Source organism: Galeopterus variegatus, unplaced genomic scaffold, assembly GCF_000696425.1.
Source record: "Galeopterus variegatus unplaced genomic scaffold, G_variegatus-3.0.2 Scaffold3242, whole genome shotgun sequence".
Lineage (NCBI taxonomy): Eukaryota > Metazoa > Chordata > Mammalia > Dermoptera > Cynocephalidae > Galeopterus > Galeopterus variegatus.
Genome location: NW_007729353.1, coordinates 87531 through 100427, shown reverse-complemented (window position 1 = coordinate 100427; position 12897 = coordinate 87531). Strand labels below are relative to the sequence as shown.

Sequence of the window (12897 nt, the reverse complement as noted above, 5' to 3'; positions counted from 1 at the left end):
ATTGGAAAGGAACTAAAAGAAAATGCTTTACTTTTAAAATGTGAGTTTCCAAATCATGAATTTGTCTTCCAACCAGATTAATTGGTTGAAGTGAACTTTTTTGGTCTGTAATTACTGTGCTGACATTTAAATTGATTGTAACATCCACTGGCATGCGTGTGCACACACACACACACCCTTCCCATCACACACCCGCTCATACATGCACACACACACACACACACCAGAATAATACATAGTTTTGGGGATATTAAAATTTTCTTCAGTGTCACTGGACACATTAGAATTATGTCTGGGGACAGATTTTACCATTCTATCTTACCTTACATCCTCTACTGCTCATTTAGTTGTTACTGCTGGATTGCAAAATCATAGAAAAAAACAAAATCTCTGTTTTCCATTTTGTAAAAGCAAATGACAGGTCCTTTAAAAAATATAAAGCAATCATGAAAATAAGAGTATAGCTGCCATGGCAGGGGACAGGGATGGGGTGGGAAGGGGAGATGGATAGCATAAGAACAGAACAAGAATAACTCAAAAGGATTTCAGGCAGTGTTGATGCTTCCTCTTTAACATAAGATTGGCAACTGATAGTGACTGCTGTGTTAAAGAAAGATTCCAGGGCCGGCCTGGTGGCGCACTGGAGAGTGCGCCACTTGGGAGTCCAGCGGTGCTCCCGCCGAGGGTTTGGATCCCATGTGGAGACCGGTTCACGCTCACTGGCTGAGCATGGTACGGGCGCAACACTGAGAGTTGTGATCCCGTTACCGGTCAGTAAAAAAAAAAAAAAGATTCCAAGGATGCCTTTGGGCTCAGTAGGAAACAATGCTGTGACCCATTACTGATATCTGTTAGAAGTATTAGAAGTGGGAGTGTTAACACATGTGCCACACGTCTGCCATCTCTGCAGTATAACATCTAAATCAGGTGACTAACCAATAAAAGCCAGAATCAATAAGCCCACCTGCTCTTGGGGTCATGGAACTGTGCCTTTTTCCCAACAGAGTTGCAGAGGCACAGTCAGTGTGCTCCTTGTTTTTCACTCCACAGTTTTAGCAATAAGTGTTGGAGATGTTAGAGTCTGTGTTCTAAATATGGACGTTCTTCAAGATCCAAAAATTTGTGTTATCTACTGCGAATATTGTACATTGGAAGGCATCTCATATTTCCTAAAACAAGAGCAGAATCTGGTTTGAATTGGAAGAATTCCAAATGGTGAGTCATGGTTGGTATCTTCTATTCCAATCAGATATGGAAAGGAAAACGTTTTTAAGAAAGATGGCAAATAATTGGGTCAGAAAAAGAAAACTGTTTATGTGGCTACTGTAAAGCATTTATTTCTTCTTAGTGCCTTAATATCTGTAATTACAAAATATTCATAGGAAATTTTAAATAAAGAGATAACAAGTGAAAAGTTTAAAATATGATTTTGGTTTCTTACATGATGCAAAAAATAGAGAATTTAGTCAAACTATGAAAGTCAAAAGCTGTCCTCTTCTTTCTGTGGAATGGAACACAAATGGTAACTGTACCAATGCACATTAGATAAGAGCTGGTAGTGCACTTGGCATTTGGCATCAAAATGGCCTGGATGAAAGCAGCACTTAGCAACCACGTCTGGTTGTCACAGAGACTGGACGGGGTGGAGGGTAACATACATATTCAATAACTGATGGGCCAGTTGAAGCAGATGACATGGAAGGAACTAAGGGGGAAAAAACTAAAAAATCAAAATATGGGTTAGGATATTATGTAACAGAAAGTGTATAGGCTCACTATTTTATTTTGAAGGAATGTCATTCATTAATATTTAATAGTAATAAATTCATATTCCTGATAGCACATAAACAATTTATTAAATAGCTAAAAAGCACAATGAGAAAAAGTAACTATAGTATAGTTTACAAATAAATCTATATAACACTATACTCCCCTTTCTATTAACAACAAACCCAAGAAAATCTAAAATTAAGAGCCTGCAGTCTATTCTGGACTAAGAATGTTTGCTTTGCAAACATCTCGGTGTTTTAACATAATTCGCTGTTCTACTAAACATAGGCAGATTTAAGTAACTACAGGTCAAGATCTCTGCTTGTTCATGAGAATTAATCACATAAGGTACATCAAGAAATAGGAGATATTTATTTTGTAAAAATATGCATATTCAAGATTTAGAAAACTAACACATGGGATTAATTCAGCAGTGATCATATACAGATCAGATGCTACAATTAGAAACATGATACAAAACTACAATTAAAGACTTTTAGTCGTATGCCTCCAGGTATATACAGATTCTAATATGGATAGCTTTTGAAGTGATCTCTGCTAATGAGAGGAGGGGCCTATGAGGAACCTTTTCAAAAAACAGATAATGCTTGGACATTCTTTTGATTATCCATAAGTAACATCCATTTTCAGGATGATCTGTGGACAAATTAAATCTCTGGTATGCTTCCCTATTTCTTCACACATTTCCAGACTATTTCAGTTGCAGATAGTGTGGATTTTCACAGAATAAAATCTTAATTTAATTAACCAAAGCAAAATACAAATAAAAAGGTAAATGTTTAATTCATTCAAGGATTCAACAAATATTTGTATGCACCTACCGTGTGTCTGGCCAGGTGGTACCACCCACTGGTACCAGGTGCTAGGTGTACAGTAGTAAAAAAAAAACAGACATGGACCCTACTATCAAGGAGCTTTTGATTTTTCTAGAAACAAAAACAAATAACGAATCAATATAATTCCTATGAGAAGCAAAGAGGACAAAGAAACGGAGTAGTGAGCCCCACTTAGATAGGGTAATGAGGGTTGTTTCTCTGGAACTGATGTTAAGCTGAGATCTAAAGACAGAAAGAAATCTGCATACCAAATGAGAGGGGCAGAGTCTTCCAAGAAGAGGGAACTGACTGTGTAACACCACTGGAGAGAGAGACCTTGGCAAGTTTTGTAACAAACAGAAAGCCAGAGGGCAGGGATAAAAGTAAAACAAGACTGGAAAGGGAGGCAAAGGCCGCTTAGGCCTCCCTGGGACTTTCAGGCCATGGGAGGTTTTGAGAGCAGGATAGAACTAAGAATTGGCTTTTGACTTAAGAAAATATTCTGGCTGCTAGAAACCAAGCCAGGAGGCAACTGTAGCAGTCCAGGCAAGAGATGATAGTGAATGGCTTAGACCTGGGTGCTTATGGTGGGGCTGATGACAAGGTGATAAATTTGAGATACGTATAATTATGGAGATGCTAACAACAGATAATTTTGCTGATATATCATTTATACAAGACTATGCATCTATTAATGAATTCTCACAAACCCGAAAGAAGAGTTTCCATGCAAACCACAGGCACATCAAATAAGTAAACTAATTTTTTGTTGTTGTTAACTTTTTTTCCTCAATTTTAGTTTAATCATATGACAGAATCACAGACCTGTAATTGTGATTACAGATTATCTTGACTAAATACCACGACTCTTCTATGAGGGGCAGTGACTTTCAATTATTTTTTATTTCCTCAGAAATGTGGAGGAAAAGTAAATTGCTGAGGGGAACTTAGGTGAAAGAGATCTAGCGTGCAAGTTTTTGGTATCAACTGTTAAAGATTCTGAAGTACTGGCTGAGAGATTCTGATCTACCCCAGCTCTTGTTCAGGTAAGAAAATCGATGCCAAGAGGTGTTTAGAGATTTGCCCAAATTCACCCAGATAAAAACTAATTACATATTAAGCAAAAGACACTGTCCTGAATGGGGTGGGGCATATATTGACTACAGGTCCCTGATGTTGACAAACCCATAGTTTGTCAAGCTAACCCATAAGTCCTCTCCTTAAAAGGATGTTTTCTTCTTTCCACTAATCCCTGAATTTCTTGCAAAAGGTGAGGAGGTAAGGAGAAAATGGGTGACGACTTTAATTTGCTAGAAGAGTGAAAGGAAGAAAGGGAAAGAGCATAGGGATATAGTGGAGAGTTGAGAGGTTGCCTATTTTAAAATCCCATAATGTTGTGCTGGAGGGGTGATAGAGTTTGGATGTTATTGTCCCCTCAAAACTTATGTGGAAATCTGATCTCCGGTGTGGCAGTGTTGGGAGCTGTTTGACTCATGGGGGCGGATCCCTCATGAATGGATTAATGTTCTCCCTGTGGGTGGAGGTCCTGAGTGAGATTTCACTCTATGAGTTCCCACGAGAGCTGGCTGTTTATAGGACCCTGGCACCTCCTCTCTCTCTCTCTCTCCTCCTCTGGCCATGTGATCTGCTTGTACCCTTCACTTTCCACCATGAGTAGAAGCAGCCTGAGGCCTGCGTCAGATGCAGCTGTCCCAGAATTGTAAGCAAATAAACCTCTGTTCTCTATAAATTACCCAGTCTCAGGTGTTTAGTTATAGTAATACAAAAATGCACTAATATACAGGGCTTGGGAAAATGAGTCACAGGGAGAAATTGAGCTAGAACTTGAAAGGTGAGTAGATTGAAAGGGTGAAGAAAAACAGAAATGGAGGGGCAGAATTCCAAATTCCAAAAGGAGGCAAATGTGTTGCTCTCTTTTTCACATGAACAATTAAGAAATTGCATATATGTAACTTTCTGAATACAATATTCCTTATTAGCTATATAAACCTACTTATTAAACTATAAATTGAAATCTGATACCTCATTAACTTAAGTGTTAGAGAACATTCAGAGTAAAACTGACAATGTATTTATTACCTTTCCCGTTATTTCAGTTTTTTGAAACACCCTCACTTCCTTAAGCAAAAGGCACCACAGGATATTCTGGTTCTTAAATATGAAGATAAAAGGCAACCTCATTCCCCCATTTAATGCAGAAGGATTAAATTGAGTATTAAATGGTCTGAGTTGGTATTCAAAAGAATAAAACAAGCTCTAATAAAGAGAAACTTGGTAAAGATTCCTTTTCTACTATCCTATAGTGACAGTATATAAATCACTTGCAATAGAGTAGCTGATAAAAAAACAAAAATAAAATATATTTAACAGGAATATTATTCTTCCTATAGATGGAGTACCACCAGAAAAGTATGTATCAAACAACATTACATATAATACAAGTTCTACCTATCTCAAATTTTTATGTTTTTGGGGAAAAAAGATGAGACCATAAAGATCTTTTGTTTTTAAATGAGAGAGAACAGAGGTCTAAATGACACCTCAGGTTATTAGAAGTAGTAATGCAGGTCTCCTTGTGCTCCCCCCCAACCATTATAAAATTACTTTACCATAAAATTAACATACATCAACTATGAGGTAGTAAAACTAAACTTTTTGAAAATAAAACATGCAACTCCCAAATAAAAGCACTGATCCTACCAGATACAGCAGAATAAGTCCATGAACTCCTTGACATAGAACCTTTCCACCTCCTCCTATTGAATTTGCTCAAATACATGATGTTTTGTTCATTTATTCTATGTATTGATATCCATTTCTTCTCCTGGGCTATAATGTTGGGACACTTCTCTTTCTCTTTTCTATCTATACATTCATCTATCCATTTATTCATTAATGGATAGTGTTTGTTCCTTCTAGTTTGAATATAACAGGCCAATCACGAGCTAGATTTACTTAGGACTCCTTTGTTATGTCACGGACGTTTGGTATGGTTTCTAAGTTAGACTACTTGGGACCAAACTCTATTTCAAATTCTTACTGACTGCATGACCTTAGATGATTCACACAAACCTTTTCAGGCCTTGTATTCTTCACATCTACTACACAGAGTTGTTGTGAGAATTAAATAGCTTAATGCATAGGCAAACGTTAAAACTTTCATTTATAGCAATATGACAGACTAGATACCCTAAACAATTCTTCTACTAAAATTAAATAAAAATACAGAATAAAAAAATTTTAATCATTTTTACTTGTATCACTGAGTTTGTAAGAAAGTAAGGAGTATTAAGAGGTCAAAAACTAGATAAACCAAGAACCTGACCTTGTGCTTTATCACTAAGAATACATAGAACTCTTGGAGTGAAGATAAAGTCTAGGGTTCTGCCCCTTCAAAGGTAAAGAGTTTAATAAAGAAATCCTCCCATAAAGTGAGACTCCCAAAGAACTACATTCTCAGTGCAGGAAAAACTATAAAGAACCTACCCCATATAAAGTGACACAAAGAAATTTGCCTATCTTGACCTTGGCCGTAGGTGGAGGAAAAAAACCATCTCCTTTAAGAATTTATAACTAGGAGGTAGCCCTCAAATGGGTCTACCCACCAAATCTGCACTACCTGTGTCTGAAAACCTCCCAGATAAGATGTGCCCCAGGCACCTCTGTTGAAGAATTCACCTACAGCCAGGCCTCAAAGAATTTCCACAGATAAAGTTCCAATGAACATGACCTTGTAGTAAAAAAATCACAAAGCAATCTTAGCATGATGTAAGGCACATAATAAACACTCAACGTTTTTAAAAAGGGGGCTCTGTTTTAAAATACATGGTTGTGGTTTCAGTATCATACCCTCACACTAAGTAAGTACTCAATAAATGATAGTTGCTATTTGTGGTGGTTGTTACTACTTTTATTAATGATGGCTCATTAAATGTTACTGAAAACTAGATTTCTCTATTGAGCTTGTGGGCTTTGAGCAATTGAAATCTGTTTTCTAATCCTCTTTATCATATTAGGCACTGAATTGCTAGTAATGCACTCTCTATTATGAAAATATAGCTTACTCTTCATGACATATTATATAAAATAATGTCTGTTAAACCACTAACAAAATGCCTGGAAAAGAGCACGGGTTCAATAAAAGTTAGTTACTGTCTTAACTTTTCTTCCCTTGACCAACTGCATGATTGAAAATGTTTGTACCTTCCTATAATTAAAAAAAAAATTAATTCCGTATATTGTTTTTTAAAGATGCTTGAGTGCACAAGTGACAGATTTCATAATATTCTGCTATTTTGAGGTTTTAAGGAAATTAAGGAAGTACAAAAGTATTTCTTTCTGTACACAAACACACACACACAGAGTTTAAAACTTTGAATTACTTTCTATGGCTTTTAGGAGAAAATCTAAAATTGCTAACCCATAAGACAGCACATAATATTTCCCAACTGAGTCTTCCAACTTTAACTTGCCATATTAAGTCATGTTGGATGTTTCTCAATGTTTCAAAATCACCATGCTTTTCAGAGACCAAAATAGAAATTAAGAATTTAAGTTGTGAAGTCAGACTTCCTGGGTTAGAACCCTGGATACCATTTACTACTTGTTTGAATTTGAACAAGTTATTTAAACTCTCTTGGTTTTAGTTTTCTCATTTGTAAAATGGGAGTAGTAACAGAACCTGTCTCCTTAATATAATGAAAGTGTTTAAAACTGTGCTAGGCACACAAGTAGTGCTCAGGAAACATTAGCCATATTATTCTCTCTGTCTAAAATGATCTATGTATCTTTCATATTTGAGCAAATCACTGATTCCTCGGGAAAATCCTCCCTGATCCTCCACACTAGGTTAGTTCCTTCTGTTATGAGCTCTGTTAGCATCGGCAGTTCCTCTTCACAGCACTTTGCAAAATTATTAAGTTCTCTGAGAACAAGAGCCACATATGTACACATATCTCTTTTGTTCACCAGAATAGCCCAACTCCCAGCCCAGTTGTCGGCATGAAGTAGGTGCTCAACAAATACTGCCAAAGCAATTCTATCATCCTGTTTTCTCATTCCTTTGTGAGAGATGTGGGATCACTGGACAGATATTTTTTAAGGGAAATTTTTCATTGGTGCAAACAAATACTCTGTTAGCATTTTCTTGCTGTTCTATACAATGTCTTGAATTTTAGTCCCTCTTTCCTCACACCCCCCATGGCTTCATAAAAACTCATGTGAGAAATGCCAGGGGCCAGAAAGTAAAATGAACAAAAGCTACAAGTAGAGCTAAGGTTATAAAGCTTTGAATTTATATACAACTTTTGTATCAATCCTAGATTTACTCTTTTCTATTCTTTACTGTGGTTCTACTCTTTCCCCATAGTAAATTGGATATGAATTAAGATAAGTTCTCTGAGAGTATTAAGAACAGTGCTCAAGTCACATTATGTAACATTTTAGAGTAAATAGGCCAACAATGATTTCTACAAGCAAAAGAAGTATTTTGAGGAAAACAAAACCAAACAAAAAAACCGAAAACAAAAAAACAGAGCCAGTGCTGTCTTCTCAACTACCAAGATGAAACACTGAATTAGGATACATATTAGATTATGTGCAATGATTGTCCTTAGAGGTTTACAATTTGATTTACTTTAAAATTTTGTCTAAACAAACGAGTACTCAATTCTTCAACACAGCATGGATCTATGATCCATACATATGATTCTGCTATAAGATTTCTTGAACATAGTTTAAAGTGTTATACACGATGCTCACCTCGGCATTCTATTCATGCGTATTTAGGGAGCAATCTATTCTTTTATCAGTTTTAACGGGAGAATTCCCGCATACTGTATGACAGTATTCATAATATAAATAAAGTCTTAAAAGAGGTCTTGGCCTAATTACAGTCCTGTGTACTTTATTCTATTTTCATGTATCTTTACATACTTTTAAAAAAATTTTTATTGATCATACATATTCATGGGCTACAGAGCTGACCATCAGCACCTGTGCCCAAGATGTGATGATCAGATCAATACTATCAGCATGCCCACAACCTCAGAGTATCTTAGCACTGAACAATTCCTCCATTATTACATTAAGCAGATCTTCAATGTCCTTCATCACTGTTTTTCTTATTTTTATATATTTTTGGCTTTACAAATTTATGATTAAAGGCTGAATACTTATTAGAGAATACCTAATATCAATTCATTCTTCAAATATTTACTGAGCACCTACTGTGTTCCAGATCCTGGGGATACAGCAGTGAAGAGACTAAGGTCCCTGTCCTCATGGATATCATACTCTACAGTAAGCTTCTCCAACAGTCTACCTGACATCTCCACATGGATGCCAGGAAGACATATCAAACATAATGTGACCAAAACAAAATTCTTGATTTCTCCCCAAACTCAATTTCACAGGCACTAAATCTCTATTTTAGTAAATATTCATAATTATATTACTAGAACCTAGAACAGTACATGACACATAGAAGGTACTCAATAATTATTTATTTCATGAGTGAATGAATGAATTTAGTTAACAGGTTTGCTTACAAAAGAAATTTTAATGCTGTATAAAAATTTAATATCATTTGAATGACTTTAACTGATGCTGATAATCACAAACCTGGTTTACATATCCAACATCTTCCTCACCACTCCTGATTAACACTTGAGCATGCTCAATTTTCTCTTGCTTTCTGTTACACCATATTCTTCATGTCTCAGTATTTCCTCCTTGCCTTTCTCGTTGTACCTTCTCAGTTTATTTTGTAGGATCTTGCCCCTTTACTGAGCCATTGAAATATGGAATTACTCAGGGCTCTCTTCTCTTCTCACACTATGCTTTTTTCTTATGCAATTTCATCTACACCCGCAGCTTCAATTATCATCTATATAATGATCACTTTAAAATTTATATCTATAGCCCTGACATTTCCCTGGAGCTACTAAACCATATATCTAACTGCTTACTTGATATCTCCACTGGGATGCTGCAAAATGCCTCAAACTCAATATGCTCAAAACAGAACTCACGATCTTCCCCTAGCTCCAAAACCCTGTTAATTTTTAGTATACCCCATTTCAGAAAATGGCATCACCATCCATCTTTTCATGCAAATCATAGATGTATCCTGGAATCCTCCTTTTCACTCACTCTTACATTCAATCTGTATTGGTATCTTCTCATAACTATGTTCCAACATCCACCTACTTCTCTTTGACTCCACCACAACCTCCTTGCAGTCTTTAATTTGTTCTGTATTATAATCAAAGTAATAATTTGAAATACCAATCTGGTCACATTCTTCTAATCCCCAGCATTTTTATTGCTTTTTGGCTAAAAGTCAAAATCCTTATATACAGCTTACCTTTGCATTATGCTCCTTTGCTCTTTGTGTTCCAGCAGCAATGATCTTCTCTCAATTCCTCGAACCTGCCATTCTTCTCCTGCTACTTTTGCATATGCTCTATGCCTCACTATAATTCTCTTCTTTCTCCATTCCACTGTCCTCAGTTAAGTCCCAATCACCCTGCAAATCTCAGCTTAAGTAACAGTTCCTCCATAAGCTCTCTCAATAGTGACTACATGTTTATTTGTGTGATCATTTCATCAGTGTACCTTGTCAGATTAGAAACTCCCTAAGGTGTGGGACCCTTGTCTGGATTTGCTTACTTTTGTATTCTCAGCACTTAGGAAAATGCCTCATGTGTCTAGGCACTCCATAAATAATTGTTAACAAAACTGTTTCATTAAACTCTTCCTGGGTATACCTTTGGCAACACATCTATACTCAAATTCCTGCCCACTGCAGTCTATTGCTCTCCTCTTCTTAATAACGGGTGTGAATCTACCTGTCTAAAATGTGAACTTCTTTTCTTCCCACTCAGACTTATGGCAAAATTATAGCGTATATAGTTTTTTTCTGACCTCAGTGGGCAGTTGCCATATTCAAATTCAAGACCTTTAAGAACAGCCCTCTAATAAAACATGAACTTAAAAAATAGTATCTACAAATTTACACTGGACCAATTAATTTCTACATTTAAACATTAAAGTGTCAGGCACTACCAGCATTTTTACTCCAGTTCAAAAAGAACAGCCAAAAGCAAATAGAAAGTGCTTAAGAAGACTCACTCAATGAGAAATAGTTAAATCACTGGGAAGATTACAAACAACACACTCACCGATATAGCGGTCAGTGAGCAGCAAGATATTCAACTCTTTTCCACAGACAAACACATAACATTTCATTTTCCATGTGTGCACATTCACAGAACCCCATGACACCATATCAGGCACTGGGAAACCTCAGAAGATGCTGCAGCATACAGCATCACAGAGACAGGCACACAAACGTATCCTCAGACACCCAATACAAAATTAACATGAAGTAACTAGTCGTAGCTATATAAGTAAACACAGGTGGAAAATGTAGAATTGCTAGAGAAAATGAGATTACGTAGGGACAGTATCAAAAAGAAAAGTTATGAAGAAAGGCGAAAAATGCTTTCATGGTGAGAAGAAAGGAGGGCCTTCTACATGTGAGCAAAAAAGGTTTGCAAGTGCAGAGGCCAAGAAACAGGAGAAAGCAAATTGCCTGAGTCGTAACGATAAATAAACAGTTTACTTGACTGAAGTTAAGAATTTGGTTTAGGGAGTAATGGACCACGAAACAGAACGATAAAGTAGCTGGTACAAATCACTGGCAAAAGACCTCAAAGTATGTAATTAGAAAACTGAACTAGACAAGAAAGAGATCTTACACAGAAGAGAAAGATAAAGGATATTTATAAAGTGAGAATTTATATTCTGAAATTACAGATTTTTAAGAAACCATCACTGACACACTTTGATTTATGTAAGAGTTCCAGAGGATGCTGAGAGAATGTGAAAACGATAAAACAGGAGGTCTATGAACTAGACAAGATGTTCTTTAAGTAAAGAAATAGTAAACATGTATCAGAGCTTCCTAACACTTACCCATATTGTACTTTCTTATAATCTTTATCTCTTCCTAACTGAAACACATGGTTAACTGTATTTATGTCTTTTATTCTTCTGGACACTCCTTCAAAGTACCTAGCATACTGGTATCTCGCCAACTGTCAGGCTATTAGCGCATGATCACTGAATGCATAAAATGCAAACAAGTAAGGGAAAAAAAAAAGGCTCCCTGACATACAGTGGAAAAGTATCTAAGATATTTCACCTGACAAACTAAATATCTAATAGTTATGTGAGTTAAACCTAAGCTTTCTGATACCAGGAGAGGCAACAGATGAATTTTTCCAGGATATGGGATGAGAAGTAGTAACTTCACAGCAATTTTCACCATGAGTTAGCAGAAACAGGCTCTGTGCTAAGGAATGAAGCCAAAATAACATAAAATATTTATGTGTGCACAGGGTTCTTCTAAGTCATCAAAGCAGTAAAACATGGGAGCTTGGCCTGAAGATGAGCAGCAGTCACTTTTGCTTATTTTTTCCAGCAAGTCAGTACTTTTTCTTGGTAGCAGGAATAAAAAACGTGTGTACCTTTCCTGGTAGCCAGGATTTGACCCTCTGATCCACTTGTGAGCTCATCAGCTACTAAGAAAACTCACAAGATTTCTAACTGGAATTTCACTGAAGCTAAAAAGCATGGTACATATATTGGCAGCTATTTTGCTCAGATGACCAGTAGAGGCATTAGCTGTGACAATCCTATTCAATGGTCTTGCAGCCTGACTGTTAGAAAAAAGCCACACTGATAGAAGAAAAACTTGAGAAGCTATTTGGATGTTAATTTTATAAGAATGGCTTACAAACCTCAACAGACTTTTCCCTGGACAGTGCCAGCTGACACTGGTTGCCTCAACATAATTACAAGTTACAAACTTGATCTGCTCAGAAGAAAGACTTGCTGCAAACAGAAAATAAAAGTAGTAATAATAATAGAAACAAAAATATAGTTAACCTGTGCAAATCGAATGGTTGTGGTTTCAGTATCATACCCTCACACTAAGTAAGTACTCAATAAATGATAGTTGCTATTTGTGGTGGTTGTTACTACTTTTATTAATGATGGCTCATTAAATGTTACTGAAAACTAGATTTCTCTATTGAGCTTGTGGGCTTTGAGCAATTGAAATCTGTTTTCTAATCCTCTTTATCATATTAGGCACTGAATTGCTAGTAATGCACTCTCTATTATGAAAATATAGCTTACTCTTCATGACATATTATATAAAATAATGTCTGTTAAACCACTAACAAAATGCCTGGAAAAGAGC

General features: G+C 36.3%; 1 pseudogene; it reads right to left on the bottom strand.

Annotated features, from left to right (window-relative positions):
* LOC103600135 overlaps positions 1 to 12897 on the bottom strand; it is a 74974-nt pseudogene that overhangs the window by 20028 nt on the left and 42049 nt on the right.